The sequence below is a fragment of the Drosophila takahashii genome, chromosome 3L, assembly GCF_030179915.1.
Source record: "Drosophila takahashii strain IR98-3 E-12201 chromosome 3L, DtakHiC1v2, whole genome shotgun sequence".
Classification (NCBI taxonomy): Eukaryota; Metazoa; Arthropoda; class Insecta; order Diptera; family Drosophilidae; genus Drosophila; species Drosophila takahashii.
In genome coordinates, this window is record NC_091680.1 from 30,599,726 (window position 1) to 30,611,806 (window position 12,081).

Sequence of the window (12,081 nt, forward strand, 5' to 3'; positions counted from 1 at the left end):
TACATATATTCAAATTTAAATAAATATCAGAGTAAAATCCCGCGTAAACTTAGCTAAACAATAAACCCACCTAAAACGCACTAATATTCTAATCCTTCTAGCCATAACGTATTACCTTACCTTAACCCCATCTATTTTATTCTAACCCTCGGCACACTTTTTTAACACCTTTATGCTGTTTTTACTATTTCCTAGTCTTAACCCACCTTAGCACCAGTTTTTCCTCTTCTTAGCTAACCTAACTTTAGTCTCACCTGAAAAAAATTTTCCTTACTATACTTACTTCACTTTTTCTTAGTAAAACTTGTTTGTCACCTTGACCTTATCCTCACTAAAGTCCAAACGAAGCTTACCTTTCTCACCGTCACCATTCCCTTGCATTACTTTTACCCTAATCTATGTAATACCTCCTTAATCGCAACTTAACCCCTAACCTCACCTTATTCCCACCTTAACTCCAAATTATATCATTTTGGTTAGCTAAGCGAATGCAGAGAAAAACTCTTAATCTTTTTTACCGTTTATTTCGAACAGATCTAACCTCCAAAAACCTTAAAAACATAAAAAAGACAATAGACAACGCTATAGTCGGGTTAGTGTCCCGACTATTTAATACCCGTCACTCAGCTAAAGGGAGTGCGAACGGGCTCGTGTCCCGACTATAATCGTAGCTCAGCTAAAGGGAGTGCGAGGGAGATAGATATATGTAGATATTTTGATGAATGGTCCGATTTGAAAAATGTCTTCTACATTTCGATAGGTATAAATATACACAACAAAATTGCATTTATACTTCTCGGAAATCTTTAAAGATGTAGGCGCAGGACACATTTTAAAATCGTTAGTGGGCGATTTTGGCCGTTAGAAGGGGCGTGGCGCTCGGCTGAAATAAACTTGCGCTGCGTAGGAGGCCCAAAAATATGTGTGGAAAATCTCAACCTTCTAGCTTGTGTAGTTTCCAAGATCTCAGCGTTCATACAGACGGACAGATGGACAGACGGACAGATGGACAGACGGACAGATGGACAGACGGACATGGCTAGATCGACTCGGCTACTGACCCTGATCAAGAATATATATACTTTATGGGGTCGGAAACGCTTCCTTCTAGCTGTTACATACTTTTGCACGAATACAATATACCCTTTTACTCTACGAGTAACGGGTATAAATATATAAAAAATAACACACAAATACCTATGAAAGGCTACGACCAAAATGCTTTAAGCGAAAAACGGATCCGCTCGCAGGATCGGTAGGTAAACAAAAACAGAAGTGCCCCAATATCGGCTGGGGATCAACAGCTGGAGTTAAATATTTCCGGAAATGAGGAAAATTAAAAAAAGCACCTAAAGCTCCAACTCTTTTGGGTAATTTTGGAGACGAAATTTGCCAAGAATTTTCTTCGTGCGCCCCTCGTCTTTAACATAATTTAAATTTTTGCAAAATATTTGACTTAGAATGGCATGCATTGGGTGATCCGTTATTTTATCCTAATTTAATCATTACATTCTTATGTACATGCCAATTTATCGATGTGTGTGTGTCATTGCGTTTCTCACATGCAAATGTGACGACTGAAAGTTTTTCCCTGCTCTCCACTTGAAACCCAATCCAAAATTTTTTTAAAATCAAAACCAAAATTCCTTATGCATTTAGTGGGTTGGCTACACACTTTGACTTAGAATTGGATCCATTAGATAATCCGTTCTGGTATCCAAATAGTACAAATTTTATCAGGTGTTTCTAAGCCAGAAAAAAAAAACCATTGGCCGCCTCTCTTTCGCTTTAAATGACTCTCTATCTGCTCACTACTCTCTCGCTCTGCTTTTGCTGACGTTCGTGAATGCTGCGAAAAACAACAACAACGTGCTGCCAAAGAGGCCCACCGCAACCCCCGCAAACAAAAAGGATCATATAAAATCAACCGTGGGTCCAAAAAAAAAAAAATCTCTTACTAATTGTATGGCATAGCTCCACACTTTAAAACAAAAACGGATGCGATCGCATAATCGGTGCGGAAAAATTAATTAAGTGCCCCAACCGGAAGTCGGTTAAGGCTCATCTTCTGGGCTTTCGAAGATTTCCACAAACAAAGTTTAAAAAAAATATATCAACTTGTTTGGTTGAAAACTGTGGGAATGGTTGATGTTTTAATCAACCAATTTTGCATTTTTCGAGAGTCCTGGGAGTCCTTAGGAGCCGAATTTTAAAAAATCCTTTCTTAGTGCACACCTCCTCTAACACACGATTCAGACCCAATTTTTTCCATAATTTTAGGTCTTATGGTTTGGGCTGACGCAAATCGACATCTACTCTTTTATAGTAATACTCGATGTACACTGTAAGGATGCTTTTTGCTGGGGTCGGCGTCTCAGTCCGCCCAGGATCCTCATCAGATAAAATTTGTTATCTTTGACCATTGACCATTGTCGGGATCTCTCGTCTGGTTGTCTCCACTCGCCACTGGTCCGGGGCTACTACCATGAGTCTGGTCGGTCCAGGCCTCGGCTCGGGTGAGCTGTCTGTGGGCGAGTTGCTCCTTGATCGTACGGCTCGGCGACCATGACTGGACCTTGGACCGGCCACTGGGCACTCGATCTCGTGCACGGCCCCGCATGCGACCTCTTCCCATGTCTGGTGGACAGTTTCCATACTTTGCCGTTGAACCCGTGTCCTGGCTCCATTGCGTCGACGTTTCATCTTAGCGGACGCTTGCGGTTGCGTCATGCCGAGGTTGTCGCCGGATTCGCTGGGCGTTCGGCTGTCGTCGGGGTCCGGATCATGGGGGTTTCGTCGTTGTAGTTCGGCCCGCGCCCTGGCTGCTTGGCTGGAAGTACTGGGGCCATCGAACAGCGGTTCGTTGGTTGTAGCTCCTTCGACCCTTGCTACGGAGATCCCGGATGTCGGCAGCTGCTTTCTAGCCATCGTGCGAGGGCTGTCGTTGGGACCTGGTCCATATATTTCCCGATAGAACGGCGGTGGGGTGACCTGTCGTGGCTGCGTCTCCCTCCACAGGGTTGGGTGGTAGTCGTCGGAGTCCGAGAGCTCGATGACTTTGACTGGAGTAGGGAGGGATGACTGCGTTTTGGACGCCGCACTTCCGTTCATCGTGGCGGTTGACCTGGCCGTGGTCTCCGATTCGTCGGCGCTGGAAATGTCCTCATACCGCGGCCGGCGGTACGGTGGGCATTTCGGCGGGAGTGGACCATACGGCGACGCTGGACATGTCTCCCGTAGTAGCCGGCACAGCTGCGCTGGGCAACTCGCCAGTATTAGCCAGCAAGGTATCGTGGGACAATTCGCCAATAATGGACATCACAACGTCACTGGGCCTTGGTGGGGTCGGGTGGCGCTAATTTCCGAATCGGCCGTCTGGTTCCACGTCCATATCGCTGGCGCTCACATGGTGTTCTTCTATTGGGGCGCAGAGGTCGAGCACGTCGTCGATGGAAAGACCGGTGGCCTCAGCCTCTTGCATGAGTTCGTCTGGCCCCCACAACGGGTCAGTCAGGAGGTCTCTCATGGAAAGCTGAAGAGCCTCGTCCATCTGATTGATGTTGACGTCGTAGTCGTCGTCGTCGACCATTGTGCCCGTCTCGGATCTCTGGATAGCACGTGACGGCGGAGGAGTAGTAGTGATCCTACGGCGGGTCGCCATTCCCGGCGTCTGAGATTGTAGTGTCGTCTCTGTTCGTTCGATGCTCGCTCGCTGTTGTCCTTGACGATCCGGAACAATTGCCGCGTCTGCTCTGCCTTTTCTCCGGGTGGTGGTTGGTTCGACGTGTTGACCACACGGTGTGGCTTGATCGAATAAGGTTTTGGGTAGTCTCGGTTCTCTCCCTTGCATGATGAAGGCGGGGCTGAACCCTGTTGTGTCTGAAATGCTCGAGTTTATGGCCAACGAAAGTTCGGGAAGCAGCTCATCCCAAGAGTTTTGCTCGGCTCCATCCAAGTACAGGGCCAGCATTGTTTTTATGGTCTTGTTTGCCCTTGTACAGATAGCCACCTTCGATCCGATAGTCTGGAAATTTTTCAGGTTCTTGAGTTACCTAAAGCGTCATCCTACGTATCCACTTGCACTGGGATGGCACCACATCGGCTTGTCGCACCGTGTCCAAGGATTGGCGTGAGAGAGCGTCCGCAACAACGTTGAATTTTCCGCGTCGATATTAAACGTCGAACTGATATTGTTGAAGTTCGAGCGCCCACCGTGCCATTCGCCCAGTCGGGTTGTCACGACTTCGAACCGATACCCTTCAAGGTAGCAACGCAATTTCCGAATGGCCCATACGAGTATTACTACTCAGTTACTGAGTAGTTTTCTGAGCAAAGTCAGGGCACGCAAGGACTGGGGCTTCAGTGAGTCGGGTCTTCAGTGTTTCGAAAGCTTGTTCCTATTCCGTGTCCCAACTCCATTGCTTGCCTTTTTGGAGTAGTGTTGATATTGGTTCAACGATGGATGCAAAGTTCGGAACAAAACAGCGATACCACGACGCGACTCCGAGGCAGCGTCGTAGTTCACGAACATTCGTAGGCGGCCGCAGTTCGCGAATCGCAGCGATCTTATCAGGGTCAGTGTGAATACCTGATTCGCTTACCACGTGACCTAAATATTTCAGACTCCGCTGGAAAAAGCTACATTTGTCCCTGTTAAGTTTCAGGTTAGCTTCCCTAAGTCGTCGCAGGTTTTCGATATGCTCGTCGAGGGTCGTACTTATAACGATAATGTCATCTAAGTACGCGAATGCCGAAGGTTTTAAATCCGGACCTATGACACTATCGAGGACTCTTTGGAACGTCGGGGGGGCCGAATGTAACCCGAATGGCATCACCTTCCAATGGAAGGAGCCTCGTCCCGGCACAGTAAAAGCGGTGTATTCCCATCCACTCTTAAGATCGAGCGTTGAGATATACTGAGCGTTTTGGGTAATATCGCTGTTTGATGGGCTTATCATCTCTCATAACGATGTGATGTTCCGCGATATTAGATGTGCCCTTCAGATTGTCGAACTTGTCTAGCTCGGTCTGCAGAAAAGTACTCACCCTTGGATCCATAGCTTCCGTCGCCGTTGTTAAGCTCGAGTTGGTGTCGATGAATGTCAGATTTTCCACGCATCGGAAGTCTATCGACGACGATTGGTCGGGCCTAGACTCATGTACGCTTTCCACGACTGGATCCCGAAATCAAACTCTTTTGGTCGATAGAGGTGATCCTGTACCTTGTCGAAAAGGGTTACGCTGCTGAGCCGCTTAGTTTCTTCGGGGCAAGGCCGCAGTCCAACTAGGTTGGGCTTCCCTTGCTGTCGCGCCCTCGTGGCGGTTTCGGGTCCGTCGAGTGCGATTCGGTCGTCTAGGATTTACTGTGGGGGGTCTCCGTTGTGTCCTCGTTGCACCTGGATATTTCCGAGGGAGCAGCCACGCACTCCTCGACTGGTGCGTTGTTCCCCGTTGAAATTTCCACGGTTTCCTATTTGCCACGCAGGATTTCGGGAGGAGCAGCCACGCACTCCTCGCTGAAATTTCCACGGTTTCCTCGACGCCTCGCCGATCGCTGGTTAGCGCAGCCCTCGAGTCCAGTTGTAATAATTCTCCTCCGCAGCTAATAATGGCCTTGATGCCGCAAAGGAAATCGATTCCTAGCAGGAGATCATCTAGTACCGTGGGCATCACTAGCAGGAGCAGCTGTACTTGTTGGAGACCCAGGTGGATGGTTACTACCCGGCCCCTCGTAAGGTCACGGTGGGATCCATCGGCCAATAGGATCCGGGTGAGAATCTCTCGCCAGTCTCTTCCACGACCGATCTCCGCTGCTCGTTGTTCGATAATGAGCTCCGTCTGGCTCTCGTATCCAGGGTGGCCTTAAACGGTTTCCCTTTGATGCGGACCTGTGTAGAGCTGGGATACTATCGATGGCACTATCGATATATCGAATTTTTGCCTTTCTGAGTCACCATCGATAGTTTTTTGACGCTATCGATGGTGCTGAGCATTTTTCACATCACTGACATAACAACAAAACACGAAACAAAAAAGCGCATTTTAGCTTATGTAACTTAAATAGAAGGGTGGTGGTGGCTCTAAGCATGGACAAGTTTGTGAATCTCAAGAGAAAGGGTAATTAAAATAATTATTGGTTATATATACGACGTAATTGTTATTCATCAACGTATGCAGGCGTAGATATCAACAAATCAGCCGAAAACAGCTCTGACGAAGAGAACAACAGACCGAAAAAATCCAGAGTTGGGAAATCAACAGTGTGGAAGTTTTTTACAAGGTCAAATGATGGTAAGTCGGCAAAGTGCGTATTTTGTCAGAAGGTGTACAAGACAAGCGGGAACACTTCGAATCTTTTCGACCACATGAAGCGCATACATCGAACACTAGGCGCTGATGATTTGCCGTCGCCTTCAAAAAAAATTGATTCTTGTGTGACTACATCCTATGATTCAAATTCCCACAGAAAAGCTAAACTTGATAGGGCTGTCATGAAATACGTAGCCACAGACATGCGCCCGTTCTCAGTTGTGGAAGACACTGGCTTTCGCGAGATGCTGAATGTTTTTGATCCCCGGTACAAGTTACCCTCTCGAAAGACCTTGCAAAATGTATTGATGGCAGAGCAATTCGAGGATAAACAAAGGAAACTAATGGGCATATTAAAAGAAATAGAATTTTGCGCTATTACCACGGATCTATGGACATCACAAGCTAATGAAGCGTATATTAAAGTGACATGCGCATTCGTCTCAAACGATTTTAAGCTGCAAACTGCCGTTTTGTCAACGAACAAATTGCTTTCGGAAACAAACCACACAGCAGAAAATATTAAGGACAGTTTGCAAGCCGTTTTTGACAAGTGGGACATATCATCGAAAATTGTGGCAATAGTTACAGACAATGCGAGCTCCATGATCAAGGCTTGTGAATTGCTCCAAAAAAGAAATTTACCATGTTTTGCTCATACTTTAAATTTAGTAGTGCAAGGCTGTCTTAAGCTAGACTGTTTAGTCCCTATCCTAAGTAAATGCAAAACTACAGTAACTTATTTTAAATCCAGTTCCATGGCGTATAAAAAGCTGAAAGACTACCAGGATGGGAACACGAAATATAGTCTGAAGCAGGAAGTTCCTACTCGATGGAACAGTGCTTACCTTATGATAGAGCGGATTTTAAAAACTCATGAGGCAATCGGCAAAGTTTTGTTGAGTACATCAAAAGCTCCACAACCGTTCACTGTAGACGAGTTGGACATCCTTACGGACCTGGTACAGTTGCTTGCTCCACTAGATACTGCAACAAAGCAAGTATCTTCCAATTCTACAGTGACGGTTTCGTTATGTATTCCCATAACATGTGGTCTTTTACATACTTTGGACACTTTAAAGCCGAGCCTTAAGTCTAGTGAGGGATTAGCAGCCTGTACATTTTTGATGGAAAGCATTGTCACCAGGCTGACAAAGTATGAAGAGCGTTCTTTGCCGCGAATCGGAACATTGCTAGACCCAAGATTCAAAAAACAAGGCTTCCGTTCTCCTTTTAACGTTGTACAGGCCGAAAAGTTATTGGAAAATGAGGTCACCGTCATTAACAACTCTTGTGATTCCGCACCCCATGCAGCAGAGTCACCACCACCTTCTAAAAACCGCCAAACCCTATTCACATTTCTTCAAAAAAATATTAGTGAATTGCCAACCTCGAAAAGAACTGATGCGATTATCGATCTCAGACAGAACTTTAATCTGAAGCACTGTGAAGAAAATGTAGATCCCTTACAATTCTGGAAGGTAAGTGTTCCAGTTTTCACTAAATTTAAGGAAAAACATAAATAACATTTCTTTTATTTCAGCATAATGAATCTACTTTAAAAAAATTAGTGTCGAAATTTTTATGTGTTCCCGCAACCTCGACTGAGTCGAAACGTATGTTCGTCATAAATAACCGCAGAACTTCGCTTAAGGCGAATAATGTGGGCATTTTGTTATTTCTGCATAAAAATTCCTGGATAGAATAATTTTTTTTTTTTTAATATCAAAAATGACTTGAATTTTGTATGATCTCTTTTGAAGTTACCTTATAATTTATGTTAATAATAAGGTACAATAATTTTGATTTTTTTCTCTTTGTTATTATGTATAAAAAACATAAAACCTTTATATGGAAAAAATTAACTATAAGTATGACCATACTATCGATACTATCGAATTTTTGCTTTGAAAACATCGAAACTATCGAATGGCGCGACCATCGATAGTATCCCAGCTCTACACCTGTGCCTGGATCCTGCCCTGCTCTAACTTTAAAACTTGACTTAGTGGTTTGGGGAATCTCTCGGGTTCCTCGGGCCGTTTCCGACTGCTCGAGACCCGTAGCCGTTTCCCGATCTCCGGCAGCATTCGACGGTACGAAGGCCACGTCTGCCACAGTCCCAGCAAAATAAAATTTGGGGCTGTCGGCACTCCCGTTGGAAATGGCCGTTTTCCCCGCAGTTCCTGCAGGCGTTATGCACGTTGATCGGAGCCTACGACTCCGGCATGATGGTTCCATGTTGTATTTCGGTACCTTTCACTGTTGACCCTTTCCGGTTCGAGTGCACTCGCGCACCCATCGGGGCACCTTGAATTTCTCGATGTGGGGGGTTAGATCCCTCGCGCTCCGGAATACTTGTTTACTACGAGCTGTGTCAATTCAGTTAATGTTTGAAAATCCTGACGCCGGGTGTACAGTTGATACTCAGGCAACATATTTTCGCACACGCGTGCAAGTTCTTGCACCACGGTGTATCCTACCCCCTGCATGAGTATGCGGAGATCGATCAAATAGAATTTAAACAGCTCACCTGGTCGCTGCGTATGTGTCCGGATCTGGCCTTTCAGTCTTTGGAAGTACCGTGGCGGTAAGAAAAACTCAAGGAACTCCTTCTTAAAAGTTTCCCTTGTTGTGCTTTACAGTCTGCTCGTACGAAACCAGCTCTCCGCCCTTCCGGCATCGCTTGGGGTAACTCCCGTAGATCGACTTGATACGTGGCTGCCCGTTCTTCGATATGCTCCATAAATCGTAGCGGGTCGCCGGATCCATCAAACGTAAGCCCCCATCGGGCCATTTTGTCCACCAAGGTGGCGCACGACGTTCGTTGGTCTGTAGTAGCATGGTTAAATTAGGGGCCGAATTGGTCGGTGGTAACTGAAAAGTTTTGCTCCCACAGTCGTCAGGTCCTTTCCCGTTCGGGTGGTCGACCACGACAGAAATGGGCGACTCAGGAGTAACGGCGTTCCCGTTTCCATTTTCGCTAACTGTGTCTGGGTTTCCGGCGACAGATCCTTGCGCCTCGAAAACTCGGCGAGTCGTTGGCGCAATTCTTTAGGCCACGATGGTTAAAATTTTCCCCGACTTTTCCCTAACTAGTCCGTGCTCGGGCGCCAATCTATAAGGATACTTTTAGCTATATATTTGTTACGTGGGCATATTAGTGCCCCAGTCCCGAGAAGGACTTGGGCCGAGGGAAAGTCATCCGATGTTCAGGCACCAATTTTGCCGGCATAAGCTCGCCGGATGGGGTGGGTTCTTGGTAAGACTTTCTCCTCTCCAACATAACGAGAATAAATATTAAGATGCCTGAAAAATAGTAAGCGTCCATAAAGTCCGTCGGTCATCAGTCTACATTGCCCCACAAGCTTAGCTGTCGCTTGATCGTAACACGATCGGGCAATGTTTCGGCCACAATCCCTCCCCTTCACACATTCGTGTGCCAAATGGATCGTCGCGGGCCGCGCAATACGATCCCCTATTGTCAAGGTTGTTCGTCAAAAGTTATGTCATTATTCTTGACCTACTCCACTTATCGCGTCAGCACCCCCCTTTTTGAAAACTTAGCACTTCATGATTTTAAGTTCGTTTTCACATTATAATTTTATTGAATAAAATATTGGCTGGTGCCATTTATGAGTAATATTATTATGGAGAATACATATGCGTTTAATTCTAATTGACCAACAAAGTTTGTTAGCGGAGAGTATCGAATTTACCACCCGTACAAGGTGCACACGTCAGCAAATTGCTGACTATTCACGACTACAAACGTCGCTCTGAGGGCTCTTGTGATTGTTCATACAAACACAAGTCTGATACTCGCCGCTGAAAAGTCAATGTTTATTATATTATAAAAAAATTAACTTAGGTAAAGATATAGTTAAAAATAGTTAGATAATGTATTATTGTGTTTTTTTTTATTATTGTATTATTTTTCTGATTAGTTCATCTGACGGATGACAAAGGTGCTAACCTCTCCCAGAAATTTATTAGAGATGTTTTCAGAATAAACGGTAGCGTTGGGTACCGTGGCACAAACTATGGCCTTTTCTACCTTTGTACAATGTAAAAGTGGGGAAAAATCCAGACGGAAGGTCTCAATGTATAAAAGTTCTAGATCATTTATGGTGATCGGCGAATTCAATTTGGATAAAAGATACTTTACTTTAATGTGGAAATGTGGTTCCTTTCTAAGAGTGACCGCTAGGGCCCTATGGTTAATCATGGTGCACGGATATATATATGTATATATATGATTGATAAAGGAACCGTGTTCCGACAAACTTACCCCTTTACTGGTCCTGGGCGATGAGATCTCGACGCGTTGGATCCTGGGCTTTTTGAAGAAATTAGAAACATATATATATATACGTGCAAACACTATCGTTGAAACACACAACAAAAAAAAGGTCTCGTTCTTAAACACAATCACTTATTGTATATGTATATATATATGTAGGTATGTATGTTTATGTAGATATGTCGGTATATCCCACGGCGGCACACGTCTTCTCCGATGAGTTGGGTTGCGGGCAGCGGCGTCTCCGATGTCTTGCTCACTTCACTTCGTATCGCTGTTGTTGCACTTGCATTCATAAATGCCTGAGTTCACAATTTGTTTGCACTGTTTATTGTTTTATTGTTTGCTTTTATTAGACTCGGCATATCGCCTGTTCGAGGGCGTGCTTCTGGTCCCGGCGACTTTGTACAGATCGCTTGTACATCTTGATTACCTTCAGGATGGCCACGAAAACAAATATACCGATGACGATTTTTAGATTATGGTTCACATCCTGAATGTCGTCCTTGTGATCGATTATTCTGACAGTGTTGATCACATTGGCCGTACTGTGGTCCGCTCTGGAATTGGTTCCACCCATGGTGAAGTCTTTGCTGGTTGATAAATCGCAAATAGATGCTGGTCCTTAGAAGCTATGCTGTAGCAAGGCTTTACTTATTGAAATCGTGGGCAGAAAGATTTCTCCCAGGATATGTCTGCGGGCATCAAAAACAAAACTCCCTTCCAATGATGGTTGTGGTTCATAAATGGCGAGCAGGACTTCCTTCGAGGACGCTGATTTATTCAGTCACTGACAGGACTTCCTTCGGGATATGTTTTGCTGGCTTTTATTGACTTCTTCCAAGGAGAGTTGTGGTGCATCGACGGGCACAGGAGTATCTTCAGGACTCCTGGTCTGGGCTGTCGTTATTGGCGACTTCTGGAATATAGTGTAGTGTAAGCACTATATCAGAGATCAGAGTGAACTCTGTCTGCCTTCTCTATCCGGCAACGGTCTTTTATACCAGTATAGAGCTTTTTCTCGGCTCCCGTGATATTTGGGTTATTTAGGTGTTCCCACCTATGATTTCCCCTACATGCAGCGTCAACGCCCGACTGATGCACTTTGCCTGCTGCCGGTGTATGGTTACCAGTAGGTCGATCGCGGTCGTTGTTCTGACCGTATGCCATGCAAAAGATCGTCAAGTTGCACATTCCTTTGCTTGTTTTCGGTGAGTCAATCTGTCGATTGCCCCTCTCCCTTTGCCTAGAGATTCGCTGTTGTTTTCTACGTGCATCTTTCTCCATCAAATAAAATGAAGAAGAGGGCGTACGTAACATATTATATTCACATATTTTTACAACTCGGTCAACCTGACAAATTAATTGACCTCGATCAATATTATGTACATAATGCTACAGTCTTCTTTAATATTTGTAACCATGGTTTTAACCTTGCAGCTACTAAAATCCCTTTACAAGGTAACTGA

At 45.2% G+C, this 12,081-nt stretch overlaps 1 protein-coding gene across 12 annotated transcripts in view; it reads left to right on the forward strand.

Annotated features, from left to right (window-relative positions):
• Nucleotides 1–12,081, forward strand: part of LOC108069552 (uncharacterized) — a 537,263-nt gene that overhangs the window by 108,824 nt on the left and 416,358 nt on the right. The window lies entirely within an intron of this gene.